The sequence below is a fragment of the Podarcis muralis genome, chromosome 10 (assembly GCF_964188315.1).
Source record: "Podarcis muralis chromosome 10, rPodMur119.hap1.1, whole genome shotgun sequence".
NCBI lineage: Eukaryota > Metazoa > Chordata > Lepidosauria > Squamata > Lacertidae > Podarcis > Podarcis muralis.
Window position 1 is genome coordinate 46,223,239 of NC_135664.1, and position 21,052 is coordinate 46,244,290.

General features: G+C 41.6%; 1 protein-coding gene across 2 annotated transcripts in view; it reads left to right on the forward strand.

Moving 5' to 3' along the window:
* Positions 1-354: 354 nt before the first annotated feature.
* The window catches only part of MRTFA (myocardin related transcription factor A), an 83,543-nt gene continuing 62,845 nt past the window's right edge, over positions 355-21,052 (forward strand). Inside the window, exon 1 of one of the 2 annotated variants that reach the window (XM_028747133.2) lies at positions 355-517. The gene's annotated coding sequence lies outside the window, so the exon portion shown is untranslated. Of the gene's footprint in view, positions 518-14,368; positions 14,419-21,052 lie in introns of those variants that run through there. The other variant, XM_077934950.1, reaches the window with a different exon arrangement.

Sequence of the window (21,052 nt, forward strand, 5' to 3'; positions counted from 1 at the left end):
CGGGCCTATGTGGGGGTGGGGGGGCAGATATTTTAAGCCTCTGCAAAGGAGTAGCAGCCCGCTACGTGCCTGAGCTGGCGCACTGTCCCTTTAAGGGCTCCTCCCCCTCCTTCCTCGCGGCTCCTCCGCGGCGCTCAAGCACGCCAGCCTCACCTTCTGCCGATGACATAATTCCTATCCTCTAATTGGCTGCTTCCTTCTTCAGTCACCTTTCTCTGCCCCGCCTGCCCCTTTCCCCACCCCGCCTCTCGCCCGTTAGCACCCGGAGTTACTCGACACCCGTTGACGGGCGCTGGCGTCATTCAGTCGCCTCCGCGCCTTCGGATTGGTCGCGCCGCCTGCTCGTCCCGTAGCTCTGTGTTCTGGTGGGCGGGAGCTTCCGCGGCTGAGAGGAGCTGAGCCGGCGGCGGTGAGGGCCGGGGTTCTTTTTTTTTGCGCGCTCGGGGAAGTTTTCTGTGGGAGGCTGCGGAAGGGGAAGGCGGCCAAGTGCGGGCAGCTGGGATGGAGTCGTGACCAGGTGAGTGTGAGGGAGGCTTCGGGAGGGAGCGTGCCGGCAGCTCCTCGCCCCGCCCGCCCGCTGAGGGGGGGGGGGAAATGTCCCTCCATGTATGGGGCAGGGAACCGCCCCTCTGGGAAGCACGAAGCGGGGCTGCCCCGGTTGCTGGGAGAGCCTGGCCTTGGCTCGCCTCACGCTCCTCCTTTGCCCCACGGCGGAGGCTGGCGGGAGAACCGCGCCCTCCTTCTCCCGTCCCACACGAACCACGCAACCCCCCCCCCCCGTCGCCCCACGCCGTTCTCCTTTGCAGCGCCCCCTTCCCACGACCGGGCCTTTCCTTCGGGCTACGTGACTCTGGCGTGGCCCTCCCGCCCCTTTCCTATGCGCTCGTGAGTAAAACGGCGAATGTTCCGCCTCCCCAGCCCCCAAATAATTCCCCTAGAAGAGCCACCGAAGGTATCCTTTTTCTCCATCAGCCGCCAGCCAGGCTTCTGCTTTTCCCCGTAACGCCCCCCTCCGCTATGTCATTTCACCGTTTTCCGAACGGATTTATCATCCCTCCCTTTCCACTGTTTTCAACTATTGGGTTTTTATTGGACGACAAGAATAAACCTCCAGGATCATCACCACCACCACCAAAAAATTCTTGGGGTGTTTTTTTTGTGTGTGTGTCTTTGAGACTCTTTTCCTCCCAGAAAATTTTAATTGCAAAGGAAATGTAAATGTACTGGATCTTCTCTATGTAATTTCAAGAATGCAAGATTGTCCCTGATTCAGTTTCAGAATTGCAATCTGCAATCTGTGTGGAAGACTGTTTTGAGAATATGGGCTGAGCTGATCACACCCACCCACTGGCACATGTAGGAATCTGCGTTGAGCATATAGGTTCAGGATGAATTATCATTTGATGCTTCCCAGAATCCTGTGCTGGAGGGTGGTTGAATGCGGCTGGCTCATTGCGGGCTGGAGGCCAGCAAGAATATCCTTTGCTAGTACTTTCCCTGCTGCTTAACATCCGACGATCTGAGCTTGTGAATAGAATCACACTGGCACTTATAGTTCATCCATAGTTAAGGATGCATCCTCTTTAACAGCATAAAGACATGGGACTCCTCTTGGGTTTCCCACTTTGAAAGCATCTGGACATCACATGGTAGCAACTTGCAGAAGAGTGAGCGTATTCACTGGTTGCAATAAAAGCAGGCTTATGATACCTTAAGGCAGGGGTAGGGAACCTCAGGCCCTGGGGTGGTGGTGGTTTCCAAATGCATCCTTTTAGGCCTCTCTAGCCAGTCCTTGGGGCTCTGCCCAAGCCACACCTCTTATCAGCCATTTGCCTTCCTTGAGTGCTTTTGCTTGGCAAGAATTTGTTCTTTAACTGTAGTAATGCTTCTTGCCTGGATGAAGAGGGGTGTGTGTTTGAATGTTGAGAAACCTCTGGTTTTTGTGTGGCTTGAATGTACAAATGTAAGCATTGCATCTGTTGCTTTGCCCAGTTTTCCCCCTCTGGTGTTGCCGTGTCTGGTAGGCGAGATCTAGAAGGTTGCCTGCAAGGCATTGTGGCCCTTAGGCTGAAAACGTTTATTATGGCATAAGCTTTCTTGTACACTTCTTGTTTTCAAACACTGGAGTGACTTGTCAGATCAGTCCTGCGTTAGTAAGTCTTTATTGCCCTAGCTAATTCTGTAGCAAGGGATTTGCATACTTGTTGACCTAGTGAAGGTCTTGAGCAGGAGCCTCCCTTTTTGTTTCCCAGGGTAGTATCTCAAGAGTGCAGTTCACCAGCTTTGAGGAGTATAGTATGGGAAAATGGTAGTTATGAAATTATGGCATGGGATTGTGTAACTTGGTGAAATGAAAAGTACAGTATGTGAGTATAGGTGGGCAGAAAATGCATGAGCCATCAAGATTTGGTAGGCATTTTTAATCCAAAGATGAAATAATTACATGAAATTTTCCACTGCATTCCATAGTTTGCATCTCTATTTAAGGCACACAGAAAAGAAAGTGAAGATTGATATTTCAGGTGTGTAGAAAAATAGTTGGTATGTGTATAAATATTAATTTTAATTAAAATCATTTATAAACAGCTTGATATTTTAAAAATTGCTCTAAATGGTGTGCAGTATGAAACAAACAATATAATTAAAACAAAAATGCAATATAAAACCAATGAATGTCAGTTTTGGTGTCATTGTATACAGATAGAATATAAGGATGAATAGCTTCTAGGTACAAAATATGCTCTGAAGTAGTTCTTTAATGGATACATAGCAAACTGTACTCTTCATTTGCTTCTGATCATGAAGTTGAAGCCCTTTTGCAGTTGGAGGATGGAGAAAGAACTGTGATCAGCAGGGTGCCCTTTTTCTATCATTGGGATACCCTGGGAAACTCACCAAGCATATTGCGCCTGGTGCTGGGTGTGGAGAGTGCACCTGACTGCTTAATGTAGTGTTTCTCAAACTTGGGTCCCCAACTGTTGTTGAACTACACCTCACATCATCCCTCACCACTGGTCCTGCTAGCTTCGGATTATGGGAATTGTAGTTCAACTACAGCTGGGGAACAAGTTTGAGCAACAGTGGCTTAATGCAACACAGGTGTGTGGGCAGCCTGACGAAGCTCCATCCACTTTGGTGCCTGCCCATAAAAGCAAGCCCTGATCATGGGACAGTGAAGCAGCTGGAGAAGATAGGGCAGAGGCTGGAGAAAGAACTGAGTGGAGAGGCGGCTTATTTGTATTACTGTAATATTTTTATATGTTAACTTTTTTGTAATATTTAGTGTTTGTTTCAGTTTTCTGTATGCTGCATAGATTTTTTAAAATATATTAAGTAGCGTAGAACTGGTGTAATAAATAAAATTTCACTGATGACATTGCTTCCAGGCCTGTTTCCTGCTTTCTGTGGATAGCTGACTTCATACATGACAGAAATATGTTTAGCAAAAACTTGCTCTGCTAATTAAAGTGGTTGCCTAGGAAGTGGTTGCAGAATGATTTTTTTGAGGGATATTGCTTATTTGAAGTTTGCACTGCCCATCTGTTGTTATTATGAAAGCTGAATAACTTGGAGTTTCATTTTTAGTTGAGTTTGAAGTCGATAGTTCTTACATCTATCCTTATGAATCATCAGGTTTTTGGTCTATTGGGACACTTAAATAAATCCTTCATGTTGGTAGGATAGTTAATACAATGTATGATGAAAGCTTAAAAGGGAGAAATGGAAGCTAAGGTGGTGGTAGATTGTAAGCACATGCTATGCTAGCAGTATGTTGAATACTAATAGTAGTGCTAGGAATCTAGTAAATTGCCTTATACAGTGGTACCTCGGGTTACATATGCTTCAGGTTACATACGCTTCAGGTTAGACCCATAAATATTACCTTGAGTTAAGAATTTTGCTTCAGGATGAGAACAGAAATCGTGTTCTGGCGGCGCGGCGGCAGCAGGAGGCCCCATTAACTAAAGTGGTGCTTCAGGTTAAGAACAGACCTCCAGAACGAATTAAGTACTTAACCTGAGGTACCACTGTACTGAGTCAGACCTTTAGTCATCTAGCTCAGTATTGATTACACTGACTGGCAGAGCTTTCCAGGGTTTCTGACAGGAGCTTTTCACAGCCCTTCCTGGAGAAGCTGGGAATTGAACCTGCAAGTGAGGCAGATGCTCTAACACTGAACTTATAGCCCTACGTATAGCTGGGAATTTGGAAAGACCAGTGAAGTCCAGATATGCACAGAACTCTCAAGTGAAGCATGGTAGCGATAATGCCCTTTGTTGCTTGGCCCACCATCAGCTGCTGTAATAAACTGTCCTTTTTGAATTTGATGAATTGTTTTAAAAATCTGTGTCTGCTAGTGGTCATCACAACAACCTGTGACAAAGAAATCCATAAATTTTATTACATTATGTGAAGGATTTTCTCATCATGTGCCACAAGTTTGTTGTCTTTAAGTTCTCTTGGCTGAATTGTACTGAGAATTTTTATTTGCCTCTCCTTGCTGTTAGTAGTTTTGTAAACCTTTATCAAATTGAGCCTCAGACACGAACATATTTTTTAACCTAAATATTCAAACTTCTTATGAAGAAATGCAGAGGGATATTACTGATTGTTTTAATTTCCCTTTTCTCTATTTTTGTAATTTACTTAAAGTGAAACTTTAATTCCTTTGTGTTGGTGAGGTCCTAAAGGCATTTCATGATCGTTGAAGATTACAGTTTCTTTCAATTCATCATTCTGTTAAAACCAGATTGCTTGAATTTCAGTGAGACATTCTACATCTGAATATTTTGTTTTTACATGTGTTTTTAACTAAAATAGAAATAGCATGCAGATTGGAAGAGGATGGGGAAATTAAGTAAAGGAATACTCTGCACACACCAGCCAATTCCAGAGCATAGTGGTTGGGATTCAACTAAGTCCAGTCAGTAGAACCCTGCACAAGGACTACTGCGTGCAATGGGTCTTTTTCCTTTCTCCTCCATCCACTTCCTCAAAATTGGCTCTGGGACGGTTGGGGATCCTTTGGTTTGGTCTGGCAAGCCCAAATGCTTCCCTGCCAAAACAGTTGTTTTAGCACAATGTTGAATTCCTCCCATAGTGTTTCTGTGCTTGTGTGCAAGATGTCAAAATGATACAGAATTTGATATTGGTGAGTGCAGCATTCTGCATGCACAAGGACTTGGTCATAGGGGTCAGTATGCAAACAGCTATCTGTCCTTTGCTGTGTCTTCCTGCCTAGGCTTTTAATCACATCTGTTCTTTGCTTCTTCTTTATCTCCACTCTTTAGAAATCACATGAAAATATAGGGATGAATTCAGCCTTTGTTCTTAGTTTTGCTGTATGTATAAGTTGGAGCTGTCTTTATATTTTAACTCACTGTTTTGGGTTGCAGCCTTACCTAGGAATAAAGCACTTCAGCTCAGTATAACTTCTGAGTAGACATACCTAGGATTGCACTGCACATTTGTGATACTGAAAGTTGTGTTGGTTTTAAATAGCAGTATAACTTCTAATATGTTTCCTCTTGCTTGCTCCTCAAGTACTGGAGAAAATAAAGAATCCTTGTTAAATTCATTTTATTGTGGGCCTAACTTTGGAATGGGCAAATTAGTATAACTTCAGGAGACTACCCATCAGTGAACTCATATTCTAAACTTCATGTCTTTAAGAATAGAGAGGATAATAGTGTCTAGTTTGGTTTTTGTTTTAAATAACTTTTTATTGGGTTTTATACAAGGATCATAGGAATAATAAATGATACAAATAAATGGACCAAGTCTTCTCAATTTGCAGTAATATCTACAACATATGGTCATTATTAATGGTCCATGTGTAAGTTCTTGGCTCGTGAATTGGTCTAAACAAAAACAAAGGGGAAACATGATAGAACAGAGTTAACCGATAACATTCAGCATCACATAGCTAAATGCCTAATCAGGAATCTTTGTGGTAGTGCTTAGATGAAGTATGAGTAATAGTCATTTTTCCTATTTATGTTTCCATTGAAACAATATAGCATATATTGATGAACATGGGAGTTCAAAGTAGAGATAATTATGTTTAAATTAACGTTTAGATCAACCAGATTGAACCAAATGCTGATGGAGGGGATTGTTCATTTTCTGGAATACTGACATATGTTATGAAATTAAATCACATGAGGGTAAAGCCATCTTTCTTGATCTGTCCACATGTCAACCATAGTTTACTTATTAATCTCTCAAGGAAGGCTGTTTTCCAAACTATTTTGTACCAGTTGTCTACCATTGTGCTAGAAAGGTCTTTCCAGTGTCTGCTTATGTTGCGTCATGTCGCTTGTAATAAATTACATATTAATTTTTTATTATGCAAATCCAGATTGTTGTCTTGAAATACATTTAATAAAGATAATTCAGGTATGACATACAATAGTGTCTAGTTAAACAAAATGCCACAAATCTTGCAAAATGAGATTTCAGTTACTGCACTGTGTATGAATATTTGAAATTTTGTGGAATTCTTTTTATAAGCACTTTATGGAAAAATAAAATTGATAGTTTGAGGACCATCTTTGTGACACAATTTTAGAAAAAGGCAAATATTTTTAACTAGTATATTGGAACTTGCAATTTTAACCTTGTAGTGAATATCAGTTCTTAAATTTAAATATAATAGTTTTAGAGGTCTACGAATTTGCTTGATGCTTGTAAATAGCTTGTTTTCCTGTTAATTTTGTGGTATTATGACAAATTTGAAACTGGATACAGTATAGTTAAGCTTTTGTGGAGTTACAGCAGGAATATAAGGGAGAATGACTTGAGATTAAAATTCCCTTTCACAAAGGAATTCCGAAATATGTTGTGCCACTTGAGACTTTTATTACATGAGCTTTGGACCTGTTGTAAGTATAATTGTGTTGCCTCTCTTCCTTAAGCCTTCCCAACTATTCTGGTTTGCCTTGCCCAGTGGCACTTTTCTGTTTTTTAAAAAAGCTGCTTCATATTGTGTTTTGTTGATCTTACCGGGTTTGGAGTAATGCAAACATTAATTTCATTAGTTTTAATAGCTGCTAATCAAGAAAAAAAAACCTGTCTGCTTTGCTGTGTCTGTCATAAATCCATTAGTGGAAAAAGGAAGACGATTGAATACTGGATAGTGACAAGATATCTGTAGTTATTTGCCACTAATGAGGCATTTGTATTCTTTGTAACCATGGTTCGGGGGTGTTTTCAGTAGTGGGAGAAGAAGAAGAAGAAGAAGAGTTTGGATTTGATATCCCGCCTTTCACTCCCCTTCAGGAGTCTCAAAGCGGCTAACAATCTCCTTTCCCTTCCTCCCCCACAACAAACACTCTGTGAGGTGAGTGGGGCTGAGAGACTTTAGAGAAGTGTGACTAGCCCAAGGTCACCCGGCAGCTGCATGTGGAGGAGCGGAGACGCGAACCCAGTTCCCCAGATTACGTGACTCTTAACCACTACACCACACTGGGTGTGGTGACTGGGAGTGGCCGCCGGGACCATATAACACCGGTTCTGAGAGACCTGCATTGGCTCCCAGTACGTTTCCGAGCACGATTCAAAGTGTTGGTGCTGACCTTTAAAGCCCTAAACGGCCTCGGTCCTGTATACCTGAAGGAGCGTCTCCACCCCCATCATTCAGCCCGGACACTGAGATCCAGCGCCGAGGGCCTTCTGGCGGTTCCCTCATTGCGAGAAGTGAGGCTACAGGGAACCAGACAGAGGGCCTTCTCAGTAGTGGCGCCCGCCCTGTGGAACGCCCTCCCATTAGATGTCAAAGAGATAAATAATTACCTGATATTCAGAAGACATCTTAAGGCAGCCCTGTTCAGGGAAGTTTTTAATATGTAACGCTGTACTGTTTTTAACACTGATTGGGAGCCGCCCAGAGTGGCTGGGGAAACTCAGCCAGATGGGCGGGGTATAAATAATAAATTATTATTATTATTATTATTATTATTATTATTATTATTATTATTATTATTAGGAGAGATTACTCATGGTAATATATGATACATTGGAGTAATTTGCTAGTCTCTGATTACCCAGGAACAAGGAAAATATATTATGGGAACTTGATTCAGTGTAAAAGCCATTCTTATAGGAAAAGGGAGTCTCTTGTGAGATTAGGTTAAAGGGGGTTCCCTTACTAACAACATACGAAACAAATTGCAGTTGGGATAGAGTTGACCTAAATTTAAAAAATATTGAAGCAAGGATATAATTTTCACAGATAACTTTAACTTGGAAATAAGGTTTCTAGCTATTGGTTCTTGAATAGCCACTAGAAACAGTAATGTATGCTAGAGATCCCTGATATGGATAGAAAATGTTGAATATTTCATAAGGGTTTAAAACATCTGAAGGTTATGAAATCCCAACTGCACTGGCTGCCAATTAGTTTCTGGGCCCAATTGAAAGTGCTGGTTTTGACCGTAAAGGTAAAGGTACCCCTGCCCGTACGGGCCAGTCTTGACAGACTCTAGGGTTGTGCGCTCATCTCACTCTATAGGCCGGGAGCCAGCGCTGTCCGCAGACACTTCCGGGTCACATGGCCAGCGTGACAAGCTGCATCTGGCGAGCCAGCGCAGCACATGGAAACACTGTTTACCTTCCCGCTAGTAAGCGGTCCCTATTTCTCTACTTGCACCCAAGGGTGCTTTCGAACTGCTAGGTTGGCAGGCGCTGGGACCGAGCAACAGGAGAGCACCCCGCCGCGGGGATTCGAACTGCCGACCTGACGATCGGCAAGTCCTAGGCGCTGAGGTTTTACCCACAGCGCCACCCGCGTCCCGGTTTTGACCTATAAAGCCTTAAATGGCTCAGGACCACAAATAACTCAAGAACTACCTCTCTCCATATGAACCTACCTGGACCCTGCGGTAATCATGTGAGGCCCTTCTTTGTGTGCCTCTTCCACGAGAGGTCTGGAGGGTCACAACACAGGAATGGGCCTTTTCTGCAGTGGCTCCCCATTTGTAGAATGCTTTTCTCAGGGAGGTACAGCTGGCACCTCCATTATACACCTTTAGGTGCCAGGCAAAAAGCAAAGCATTCCTCTTCAACCAGGGCTTTGGCAGACTGACATCCTATATGGTTTTAAATGTCTTTATGGGAGAGGGGTTATATTTTGTTTCATTTTTGTTTGTGTTATTATTATTATTATGTCTTTTGTGTTTTTATATTGTATTTTTATGCTGTGAATCGCCCTGAAGGGCAGTATACATAGTTAATAAATGATGATAATAATCCAGCCCTTTGCACACATGCCACTTACAACAGAGTGGCCCACTCAGTGTGCATGATAGCGTTTCAAAGAAAGTGCACCCTTTAAAGAGGGGTTTGTGATGTGAGAAATGTTTAAAGTGGGCATTTCAAGTGCTTTAAAAATCTAAGCTCTGTCAGAACGCCCAGATGCAAAGTGTTTTAATAACTTTATTTTTGAGGTCTAAATGAAAGGTCTTTAATGTGATATAAGAAGCTAACTGAGCTGCATTGTGAGGCTAATGAGTAGAAAGAGGAGTCTTTTGGGCTTCTATGTGTCGCACTTCCATTGCGGTTTTATTCTGCTTATTGTGACTTTAGTAACCTATGCTTGTTGTGTACTAACATTTCTTGGTTGTAATAGTTTAGGATTCTTCATTCTTTTTTAAAAATAAAATAAAATTCCAGTTATGTCCTATAGCAGATGGTTGGACAGGAGTGATTAAAATTAAGAGTTGCAACTGTGAAAAGAGTATATACTTCATTGCAGCTTTGGGCAGTGCACACCTTCATTAGGACTTTGCAACGCTACCAAGGACTAGCTGAAACTGCTTGCTGACGCTGGGCTATGCTTGCTTTTGTCATTTTATTTTGAAGGTAGGTAGATGTCTGCTATTGCCTCAGTATGTTTTTGCAGTGTGACTACTTTGGTGACATTCTTTAATTATAGAGAAGGCAGCTTTCATTTTCTGCCTCTGGCCTTCTTAATTTTGGAATTCTAATTAAACATGCGAAAGTTGGGTCAGCAGTTAGTGTTTTACACAGAGCAGCTGAAACTTACCTTTCTTAGGAACCTTCCTTCAAGTTCACATGTACATTTTGGATTCAGGTAATTTGAGAAACTATGGTAGCAACAGTGAACTCCATTCCAACATGCACATTTTAAATTTGTTTTTGTTAGTGGGATAGCCTTTGCTTGCTTGCTTGCTTTTTAGCCTTTGCTTTCTCAGAACCTTCTTTCTTGCCATTGTAGAAGTTACAGGCATTTTATTTTCTGATTGAATTTGCTGTTTGGAAATCAAGTAGGGAATTTGATCTGATGACATTTCATTTGCTTTTTACTTTACCTTGCATCTCCATTACCTTGTTGCTGTCAGAAGTATTCCCATTTTCTTATTCCCAAACAGACAAAACCTCTTCAAAGTGGGCTTGATGTTTAAAGTTGGAGACTGTGCAGGGTGGAGATGTTGAGTTGCTGAGCTTTGAAAAGGGCTGCCAAGCATTTCTTCCTTGGTCTATTCTGCCATTGTCTACAGATGACAAATTATGACTGCATTTAAAGATTTGGGTGCCACAGTACTTGGGTGCCTGGAAGCTTTCAAAAAGTCCTACTTGCTTTGTGTGTCTTGCCTAACTAGGAAGGGAAAGCTAACTCCTTTCCAGCTGTTCCTACCATGTGACAGGCTTTTTTTAAAAGTGTGGGAGTGTAGGGGTGGGGTCAAGAGCAGAGACTTTGAGATGGAAAGGGAGGCCTTATGGACTAGAGGTTCATTATTCTTGCTGTACAGGAATTCATAACTTTGCTTTGTGGTTTTCATAATGGGGAAGAGAGGGAGGGACTCTTCCTTCCTTCCTTCCACATAGACAACAGAAATCATAATTAGAAACTTGGGATTGTTAAGTTTAGATGAAGGATCCTAGACTCTTGATGGTTGTAGGGAGAGCTACTTAAGCTTTTAAATATGTAACTGGTGGGAGAAAGAGGGATATGAAAATTAAACCCCTGTTGTGGCATTCAGATCAGAGGCTCTTTCTTAATGCCAGTTGGAGAATTTCCATGTTGTTCAACTACTAAACTCTGAGTCACCACTAGCAAAGGCAGATAACCCATTGTAATTGCTGGAATACCAACAGCTTAGCTGGAACATGTAAACAATGGTGTATAAACTTTTCCACTGAATTATAAGTTTATGAGCAAGACAAGACTTCTGCATCTCTTACAGTTGACGTTATTTTCTCGGGGGGGGGGGGACTTGTGAAAGTTATTTTATTACAGTACAGTCATACCACACAGCTGGAAAAGAGGTGGGGGAAAACTTCATAGTGGTTCTGTTACCAGCTGTGTAGTTGAGCTGTGGACATAACATGGCACTATTAAGAAAAATAAAATACATGAGATGATTAAAAATTGCTTTCTTACATATGTTTATTGACTAATCATGTAAGCTGGGGTGAGGCAGAAAATATGTTGGGATCTGTTGGAATTTGGAACTTAAGTTGTTACTCATTTCCATTGTATGCCCAAGTGGTCTAAAGGGCTTTACCTTTTCTTTTTTTATTTCTCATTTCTATTTACAATATTTCAAGACCCTCATATTTTGGAGAAAAGAGTTAAGGAAAAGGAGCTTTTATATACCGGTAAATGCTTTACAGAAGGGCTATCTTAGCAGCTAAGACTAATGGCTAAGCCTTCACTGCAGTAAAGTGTCTCCTACATTGCCTTCTGTTAGAGTCCCAAGCTAGATTTTTAAAGCTGCAGCATGCCATTGACTTACTAAGTATTACTGCATAGATGTCTATGCCAGAAAAGAAGCAGGTATTGGGAAAGAAGTGCTTTAGCATATCTTCTCATGAGGCCTTTAACGTCCACCTCTTGGCAAACTGGCTTGCTAATTATCTGTTGTGGGACTACCCAACAGGCATAAAGGAAGTGGTTGTACGTAGTGTAGTCATAACCCCTCACCTTTCTGGATATTCCTGGGAACTTCCATGGTAGTTGACTGAGTGATCTTTGGCAGTAGGGAAGTCAATTAAATCTGATGGTTGAGGCAGTACACTGCACACTCTTGTCTGGAAGATTGTGAGAAGTTAGATAGCTCAGTTGTGTAGAGCATAGTGCAGGCACGATCTTCGTAACGGGCAGCTGCATATTCCTGCATTGCATTGGGATTGAACTAGATGATCCTCAGGCTCCCTTCCAGCTCTACAATTCTTTGATTCTATTTCACCTTTTGTGACTGCTTAGAGCTATTGAAAGAAACTAAGTTGTGTTAAGAGGCAGGAAGGAATGGTGCTCAAAAAGCATGTCATTTTAGATTGCTACTGGCATTTAGGCTAAAATGTGGTAAAATGTTGCCAAAGTACAGGGACCACATCCAGTTGTGTGCATTAAAATTCAATGTTAGACCTATTCTTTAAATACTTTTTTCTTTTAATATGGTTTCTCATTTGTTCAGTTCTGGCTCTAGAATATGAAGATGCAGAAGCAAAAATCACATTAAATATATCATTCTTGTGATTTGTAGCTAATGCACACTTGTAGAAGCAAGTAAAACTTAGTCTATTATTATGTCCCTGGCAGCTTCTTCTAGTTGAGAGCTCTTGCTCTTCAAAGATTAAAGCATTCTTTTGCACACACAAATTAATGTAATGAAAATTTCAAACTGAAATGTTCTGGTGGTGATTACCATCAGGTTCTACCAACTTTACAGTAGTTTATACCCTTATTTTTCATGAAAACCTGGGCTGTCACCTGCGTACCAATGCTGCCACATGATGGAGGTTGGAAAAGATAAATGCTAACAGGATAAATATGGGGTTGTATATTTACAACCTTTCCACCTGGCCTAGGGGGCGAGGCCCAGACTCACCAGCCCTACTGAAGAAGCTCCTTAAGAGGTCAGAGGAACATCGTCCTGCCATTGTTTTATTGATTTAATACGCTATACACCACTTTGAGGTTTTTATTAAAAATATAAAGCGGTACAGAAATTGAAAAATTAAAAAATAAATAAAAAGAAGGTCGGTGGTTCGAATCCCCGTGATAGAGTGAGCTCCTGTTTCTCGGGCCCTTCTCCTGCCAACCTAGCAGTTCGAAAGCACATCAAAGTGCAAGTAGATAAATAGGTACTGCTCCGGCGGCAAGGTAAATGGCGTTTCCGTGTGCTGCTCTGGTTCGCTAGAAGTGGCTTAGTCATGCTGGCCACATGACCCAGAAGCTCCCACTGCCAGTAAAGCGAGATGAGTGCTGCAACCCCAGAGTTGTCCATGGCTGGACCTAATGGTCAGGGGTCCCTTTACCTTTTACTCAGAGTAGATTGAAATTAATATACCTAAGTTACTAAGGTCCATTCATTTAAACAAATCTACTCCTGAGTATGACTGGCTTGGCTCATGATCTATATTTGGTGCACTATTTGTATGTTCAAAGTGGGATATGTCTAGGGTTAAGGAAATTTAGATATAGTTCTCTTTGGTAATACTTTTTTCAGATGAAGCGGCTTGTATTGTACAGTGGTACCTCAGGTTAAGTACTTAATTCGTTTCGAAGGTCCATACTTAACCTGAAACTGTTCTTAACCTGAAGCACCACTTAAGCTAATGGGGCCTCCCATTGCCACCGCGCCGCTGGAGCACGATTTCTGTTTTCATCCTGAAGCAAAGTTCTTAACCTGAAGCACTATTTCTGGGTTAGCGGCGTCTGTAACCTGAAGCGTATGTAACCCGAGGTACCACTGTAATTCCTCATGCATAAGGCATGTGGAGAGTGCACTGCTATTCTAAATTTGTGCACTACTCCATATGTTGCTGCAGTAGCCACTTAGCAGAATCTGATAATCTGATAGTCCCATTATTGCATAGACATATTCAAGTATATACTCCCATCTAAAACTGTTGCTGCTTTGTGTCACTTAAGACTTGCTTAGGCTGCATTTAGTATGCTGCATCATTTACTGCGTTTGTAAATAAAGACTTTGTAATTTACAAAAACTTTATTTGTAAATAAAGACTGTTTCTGTTTACATTGTACACTCAAAATTAACCAGTAAGATGTTAAAAGAATCACAGATTGTCTCAACTGGGATTTGATCCGCATATGCAAACAAACCAGGACTGGATTAAACCAAGAAATAATTTATTAAGTTGTGCTTGTGAAGGGAGGAGTATTGTTCGTGATTCTCCAAACCACAGGTAGAGGAGGTGTCATCTGAATGTAGCCTTCAAATACTGTCAGAATCCTGACATTGCTTTAGAGGGGATGCCAAACAACTTAAATTTGGTGGCAACAAGATGGGAACTGCTTTGTTTTTTATCTGTAGGTAACATGGCTTAAGTCTTGTAGAAGAGATTTGATTTGTGTGATTTCTGTTTCTTTTGTAGTGATTGGAGCGCCTGGCATGGAACAGAACTGGATTGATTTGTGGGAACTATAAGGTTTGTAATCTTCCAGTTGCATTGCTTCCTTTTAAAATTAATTGCATGCCAAGGCCCTGTACCCCCCCCCCATTTGATGAATAAGACACGTGGACACCAGTCTTTTAGGTTAATGGGCTAATAAAGGCCACAACATTATTGGTTACAGAATGTGAATGGTATTGGCTTAGGCATTGGAGCCAAACCGACTATATCTGGCTCCTGCCTGCCATGCAGGGAGTCTCACAAGGGTTAACCACCAGTAGGGGGAGCACCGTTGATGTACATCAACTCGGATCTCCCCTCAGGGTCACCGGTGTGGTCGTACCATGGCCCTAGCCTCTCCCTGGGCTTTGGACAGGAACCACGACCCCTGGATTCTTTTAACGGAATACCCTTAAAGGGGAGAGGGGCAGGTGATGGCCACAACTTCTCCCATCAACCAAGCTTTTCCAATGCCTAACCACCAAACCTTACAAAGTTGTGACAATTTGCTACGAGGTAGGTGAAAACCAAGTGGCTGGTGCCAATCTGCCAAGTGGAAAAATTCCTACCAGGCCCCTTCAACAGGCGACCAACCAAGGTCCATAGCAAGGTTAAGTTGTTGAATGCAAGAAGAAAGGGCGGGAGATCCGCTGAAGCAGGAAGCAGAAGGAAGAGCTCCCAGCTTGGATTGGCTGGCGTGACACGGGCCGCGACTCCCTGATGATGCGGTGGACTTGACACGCCACCACTAAGTGCGGGAAAGTGTGAGGCCAGCCCGTAACCGTGCCCTCCTGCAAAGGAGATTGGCTTTGACATATTATAGTTGAGAGGGTTTGAGGGGAACCTTATTGATACTAGCTTTTTGGATCTGTGTGTGTAAAAAATTAATTACTATTGTGTATTTTTATACCAAACACAAAATCTGGTAGCTATTTCAGAACCCATGGTTTTCATGGGCAATGTGAACTTCCTGGAAAATTTTGAATCAGAAAGTTTTTTAAGGAAAACATTTTTTTGGAAAATTTCTTTGTGCCTTAGATTTTTTTTGCTGTATCAAACTAATACTTCCCCAGAACAACTCATCTTTAGAAATGTACTTGGGTCCATGGAAAAACATAGCTGTGGAAAATTCTTCATCCCACATCACTGATATGTTTGTTAAGTTGCTACCTCTCATGATTTGAAAGAATCACAGACATGCTTGCCTCACCTGACAAAAGGCACTGATGCTGATAATCCAGAAAACTCAAGTTCAGGGGCTCCATGTTCTCATAATCATCCACCTGCCCAAAGGTTCACATTAAGCTGTAGATCGGGGTGGAGAATCTTTATAGCCCACAGGCCAACTTAAACAGGTGGGCAGGCCAACTCACCTGTCAAAGCCGTTTGTGCAGCACTTTCCAGGCACCCAACAGTGACCTAGTTGGCAGGCACTTGGGAACCTCAGTGCAAGGAGCTTTGGAAGCCTTATCTTCAGTACTAGGGAAACTCTGAGCACAAGTCTTGCAAATCTTTTAAGCGAAGTGCTTCCCAAATGCCTTACAGCCAGCTGGCATGTGGGAAGTGCTTCATAGTGCCAAGTAAAGTGTTGGCAAAGCTGCTTTCTTCAGGGATTGGATATGTGATCAAGTTCCCCTTAGGGAACTGTTGCGTAGCCAAACCCCCTGCATCTCTGCGCCACACCTGATGTCACATATAATATCAGGTGAAAGGCAGATGAGTGAGGTTTGGGAAATCTGTAGCTTGTGGTTCAGCATGGGTCCCAATTTGACCTGTCAGCCAGAGGTCCCCTAACCCTGCTCTAAATAAATCACCCCATTGGGACCTGCAGTAAGTACTTGATTTGAAATGGCTTCCTGGTGCACGTCTGCTCCATGTTAAAATGTTAGATGCCCGTTTGTCCCTAACACTTTATATGTGTATATGGCAAAGCATGAGTCAGCAAACATTTCTGCACAAAGTGTGAGCTTGCCTATGGAGATGACAAAACGCCTGTGTTTCTACAGATGGCAGTTTAAGAGGAGTAGGATGTATGGAGAAGAATAATTTTTTGTGGAGGGGAGGGTTGATAAGCTAAGGAAGATTCTGAAAGAGTTGATTGTTAAGAGCTTGGGAAATCTTTTTAAAGTCTCTCCCCACCCCCTTTGCTTAATAAACAAATTACCACAATTTGGGGGGGAACAACCTTAAATGTTTAAAAAATACTCATTCATAGATCCAAGTCTGTGTGCAGGTTGGAGAGTTTTGGATGGTTGAGTATGACAGGTTAATAGACTTCCTGTTGAAATACAGTGGTGAGTCAAACAGCTTTGTGCCGGCTGTGCTCCTGAAGGGTGTGGATCAGTGCTGAGCAAGTGATGCCTGAACATCATTTGCTAAATGCTGACCTATGATTTGGTTGGACTGGGTATAGAAAAAGCATTTTATATTGGGCTTAAGGAAAAAAGCACCACTGGTAATTTTGGAAGCTCTAATTGCTGTGGCTGCACGGACTTCTCACTGAAGCCACACCCATGTGATCCATCTGTAGAGAGCCATTGTCATTATGTCCTGCATTTGGGTTTCCTGTAGAGAGCTGGCTGGCCATTGTGGGAACCAGTGCTTTTTAGTGGAATGGTATCTGGAAATGTGCTTCCAGTTATAAATGCATTTCCTCCCTCCTGGGTATGTGTCCACATACTTGGTACAGTAGGCTGACATAAATACTGTTAATATGTGCAGGTGAACCCAAATCCGAGTCATTTAAATGAAGCTTAAGTGTTTATAGGATCACAGCCTTTTCAGATTTTCTTGCAGGGGCACAACTTGTTTTATTACTTCATCCTTTCATATTACAGCAATGATATTTCAGGTGATCATTGCATATTGTTTATTTATTCCTTTTGAAAATAATGAAGAGGCAAGGTCCAGTGTTGCAGACCCCCTTCCTGTATCAGCATGCCATCTGTCAAATCCTTATCACACTTGCTCCTCTGTCTACATGGATTGCAAAATTTGTTTTGGTCTTTCTCAATCAAGGGCCTGCAGAATACTTCCTCAATCAATGGATATATAGTTAACATCTGTTGCTTCTTACAACAAACAGAAGCTATAGGACTGATAAAATAACATCAGTGTTGCAATTTCCACTTAACATTATTTCTGTGATCACATGCTTTTAGAGCTTGGGAGTGGAAATTTGTGCAACTCGGAAAAAGGAGTTTCAAGGTGTCCACATTTCTGTGCTATCTCTCCCCTAACTTACTGAATATGCTATAAAGGAGGCGTTACTTAGAGACACAAAAATTTTCTTTTTGCCTTCTGCTTCTGTTACTGGACTGTGCACTTTAAAGAGCAACAGTATAATTATTACCAGTCATACAATCTACAGTAGCTATGCTAGTATGCTATACAACTTTAATATTAGCAATATTTGATTGCATTGTTGGCACTTGATTGACTAGATAGTGCCATCCTCTGGACCTGTGGTTAGACTAAACCAGAGTTTCTAGGAAAGCCTTGTTAAGTTAAAATACATATTTTTATGTATCCGTGTGTACCTAAAGACTGAACAGGCGTTGAATTTTCTGTAGACTGGGACTTACCTCAACTTCCTTGAAGCCTTCCCAGTTGAGTTTGGCAGGTTTCTATGTTCTACAATCAAAATTTAGCCCTTCCATGAAGGAAATCCAGTGCATGTACAGCTTTCCACAAGGCAAAATAGGTGTAAAGTAGCTGTAATCAAGTAATTCTGTGAACTGTTCAGTTATGTTGTATGGAACCCATTTTTTGTTTGTGCTGTGTATATGATGGAGATATGTTAGATGACTTCATTGCATAACCACATAAAACATTAGTGTGCTTAAATATAGTTGGTATGAATTTGCCTTAAGACTGGTGCTGTTTGCTCTTGGTTGGGGAATGACAAGTCATTGTCCCTGTGGCATTTCTAATCTAATCTGACAAGGAAAGAACCATAGGGATGCAGAAGTTCCTTGTGAAACAGGTGCTTGTACCATTGCTTTTCAGCACTGTCAGTAGAAGTACTGGATGTACTGTTTCTCTCCTTGCACTGCTGGGGAGGGACAGGATAATAGGGAAAGCAGTGGCTTCTTATACCATTCACTTTGTACACTGAAAATGAGTGCACACTTTAGTTCCTTACTTGGAGAATCATTCAAAAGACCACACTCAGGTAGTTGTCTGCATAGAGAAGATCCAAGAAAGAGCATAGCAGGTAGCAGGGTGGATGTCCCTCTATAAAATAGAACTTCCCTAAATATGCAGATCACAGTCTATAGTATGCATCTGGGTTCCTTTGGGAGTAAGGGCAGGATAGATGGAATTGAATGAATGAATGAATGAATAAATAAAAGAAAACTATGTTGATTGGACTTTCCAGGCCTTATTTTTCAGTTATCTGAAAGACCTGCCATGGCTCTAGGCAGTGCATATTTTTTAATGCATTTTGTTCCTAGATTTAATCCTAAGAATTTCCAAGTGTCGTGTCATTAGTAACAGGGATAGGGAAAGACTTGTGCCTGAACCTCTGAAGAACTGATTGGAGCACTGATATTTCTGGGTAAATACCCAGTTTTAGGTGATTGTTTTCTGCTTATTAGTAGACTATCAACAACATGGTGCAGTTTCCTACTTTTCTGAATTAGGATTGTCTAGAAAGAATGTTGTCCTCAGCTATAACACCACTGCTTCTTCCTTCTCTGTTTAGCTTAAAACTTGATCCACTTAACACCACTCTGCCTAAAGATTACTTTAGATTTTCTTTTGGCCTCCTGATCACAGTTGCCAGAGACATGTAACAGATGGCTTTTTTTAAATGCAAGAAAAGTAGTTACTGCTTCCCAAAATAGCCTACTTCTGCATGCCACCTGCTGCTGCTAGTTGATGCAGGTTGCTTAGCAATTCTTAAATGAGTAGGAAATTGCCATTACCCTGGTAACCACTCCTAAATAGAAACTGACTTAAAGGAACGAAGAATAGAGAGAAACGTCCATAGCAAGTTTGCTAATGGAATTACTTCCCCACCTTTCTGTCTTAAAATAATTTGCTAACAACAGAAACCTTGATTGCTGGGGATATGTGGAGAATGACAGTATGCTTTATAATGCAACTGCATCCTCAGACTTGTAAAGTATTATGCAGTTTATATGGGGGTCACAAACAATCAGTGATCCAGTTTTAAATGGGGGGCTATGAATTCAACATTTTAAAGGCTTTTTTTTTGTTCTAGCATGTCCCTATTACGTTGACTGAGCAAAACAATATCAAATATCTCCCCTCCCAAAAGATGAGTGATATCTTACAACTTAATTCAAGCTATGTTATGATTCATTGTTTCCAAAGAATATCCATATTCTAATTTTTACAATGTATAAACTGATTAATGAAGAAAAATTCTTTTCATCAGTTGACAGCCTTAGTTTTTCCACTGTTTCAAGGCATCATTGTGGGTGGATGCTTTTTTAATTCCTGTAGATAAAACCTTGAAATTAGCTGGAGTTATTACTGACAAGTAATCACAGGAGTGTTATTACTCTTCATGCATAGTCCCTGTTAGAAATGTATTTAAAATGTAAGAAACACACTTGTAGAGTTCAGCTTTATAGAAAATTACAGAACATGCCATATGATTATAGGCTTGCTCTGTGTCCCCATAGCCTTATAAGCATTGCTGCTAAGTGTGAGGACATCTGAAATGAAGAACAGAGGGGTAATGGGTACTGAATATCATAGCCAGTAATGCATAACACCCCAGATCAATTTTCTCCAAGTTCATTCCCACCCAGATTCAGCCCCAAATTAGTTAATCTTCAACTCTCATTCCACTTATTTCCCTTTTGCTCCCAGCTCCAAGAGAAAGAGGAAAGAAAATCTCTGTATTTGTCTTTTCCCCTCATGCAGTCAAAAGTGCAGTAAGCTCAGCCTGGCAAAGACCCACGAGCCATTAGTACAAACTCTGAGATGGAGGAAACAATGAACAAGGCAGGGAAGGGACTTTCTACCCGAACAGTACATGCGAGTAAGAACTGCCTGCTCGTACACCTCGCTGTGGGACCATACAAGCTGATAAATGGGCATAAAGGAAGTATTATTGTGATAACGTATGAGAAAGCACTGAAATAGCATTAATCTTGTAAATTGGTGGGCGTGGGGGAAGAGGACCAGAGTGGGCTGTTTCCTGGTCTTGTGCAGGCTGTTTCCTGGTGCTTTTTGAGGGAATTTATTAGCTCTATTAAACTAAAAAATTAGAATTATAAAATTGATAACCAGTAAGAATAGTACCAAAATCCACCCCAGTCACCTAGCACTTGTCCAGTGCTGGTGGACTCTGGTTCCAGTCTAGAAATAACCTAAGCTGTAAGGGCTGCTATGATGGGACTTGCTTTGCAATTTTAGTGCTCAGTTGGTCAACATTGTCATTGATCCTGCGGTACATCAGAGACTGCTGTGTTTGTAAGAAGAGGCCCAGCACAGCTACACTAGGTCTTGTAATGCATGCCTGAAGGCTATTCTGAGCTCTTGAAAGTTTTCTATAAGGATTTTGCAAATTGCCGTGGAGTTTGGGCAGGACAAAATTAGCTTGTTTCAGGATATGCTGAGCCTTTCCAGAGCCAAACTCAGCAGTTCATTCAGTTCCTAGTTGTTAATAGTAGCTTGTTTCCTCTTTTGT